Source organism: Oratosquilla oratoria, chromosome 18 (genome assembly GCF_046742065.1).
Source record: "Oratosquilla oratoria isolate Oo_2021 chromosome 18, ASM4674206v1, whole genome shotgun sequence".
Classification (NCBI taxonomy): Eukaryota; Metazoa; Arthropoda; class Malacostraca; order Stomatopoda; family Squillidae; genus Oratosquilla; species Oratosquilla oratoria.
In genome coordinates, this window is record NC_134794.1 from 4,471,918 (window position 1) to 4,473,702 (window position 1,785).

Below are 1,785 nucleotides of genomic sequence, written 5' to 3' on the forward strand. Positions count from 1 at the left end.
CTAAGCCATCAACACCGAGGGACTCGAGGAGGCCAACATGCAGAAATTGAAACGTGTTACGGCCAAGGACTTGAACCTACTGCTAGTACGTGACAAGTGATAGTGACTTACCTGATATATATATATATATATATATATAATTATATTTATATATATATATTTATATATATATATATATATATATATATATATATATATATATATATATAATATAAGTACAACACTGAATGGGTCCCAGTGAGCGGATATACATTCCTATCAACCACAGTTCACTTTAATTCTAAGCCATCAACATCGAGGGACTCGAGGAGGCCAACATGCAGAAATTGAAACGTGTTACGGCCAAGGACTTGAACCTACTGCTAGTACGTGACAAGTGATAGTAACTTACCTGATATATATAATATATATATATATATATATATATATATATATATATATATATATATATATATATGTTAGGAAATGGTCCTCACTCTTCGATCCTCACTCGCTCGTGAGGCTAGCCGTGTGACTCGTGTGCCACCTAGCGGCGTGACTCGACCCAGAGCTTCCTTAAGGCCCACGGGTGGGACAAAGCCTACTTGAGGAACACACGTGCAGTACCAGCATCGATCAGCAATGATTAACCTGTACCTCTGCCAACCACGTAAGCCACGTGATGATGAACACGGGATTCACTGAGGAACTCGTACCCTCTGTCTTCCTGAGTCAGCAGCGTAAGAACGGTTTGCCTCAGGCTTCCCACGCATCACACTTGACCTCACGCCAATTAGGAGCACGGGTCATGACATGCCCGTGTATATAAAGGCTGGACGAACGCCGAAGATTAACATTGTAAAAGACATACCTGTATGCCTTCTCAGGACTAGTGGGTAGAGACCCAAGAGACCCACACAAAATTGTAATCTTGTAAATCAATAAAAGCAAAAAGCCGAAGATTCAGATAGTCTCTGAGCATCATACAGTGAACCTGGCTCGTTGCTCCTTGCTTTCTCATCTCCTTCCCCTCTCCCTCGCAAGCAGACCAAGTTGGGACACGACTTGAAACTCACAGTCGTCACCTCCCTTGCGGTCTCGTCCCTTCCCCCTTTTCTCTCCCTTAAAGTGAACCCATCATAACATTGGCGCCCAAATTAATTGTTAAAAACCAACTTTCCATCAGAGTTTGCTTCAACCAGCCTAATATACACATATATATATATATATATATATATATATATATATATATATATATATATAATGTGTGTGTGTGTGTGTGTATTATCCACCTAATTGTAGGTAAATACGCGCTACGGTCGCTAAGGGAAACCGCTGTCAGTCACGATTACAGGACGTGATTTAAGATTATTGTACTCATGTGTGTGTGTGTTTGTGTGTGTTTTTGTGTATGTCTTATATTTTGTTATATGTATGACTAATGCCTTTTTTTTCTCCTCCTCAGGTGAGTATCCAGTCAAGGTTTGCTGACCTGAAAGGTAATTGGTGAACGAAAACTGGATTCGGTTCAGACTTTAACATAAGGGCGTATGTTACTTGGGCAAGGTGACATAAGGAGAAAGATGCTTGTGCCTTTTATTCTGATTAAGATACGTGTGCGTCGGCCTAAGGACGGATGTGGCGGGGTCCCCAAGTAGGGAGAGACCGACCCCGAAGGCCTAGTGACACGCTACAAGTGCAGAAGTCAGACTGACTGACTGGCCTGGCCGCTCGCGGCAGGCAGTATATATACACACACACACACACACACACACACACACACACACACACACACACACACACACA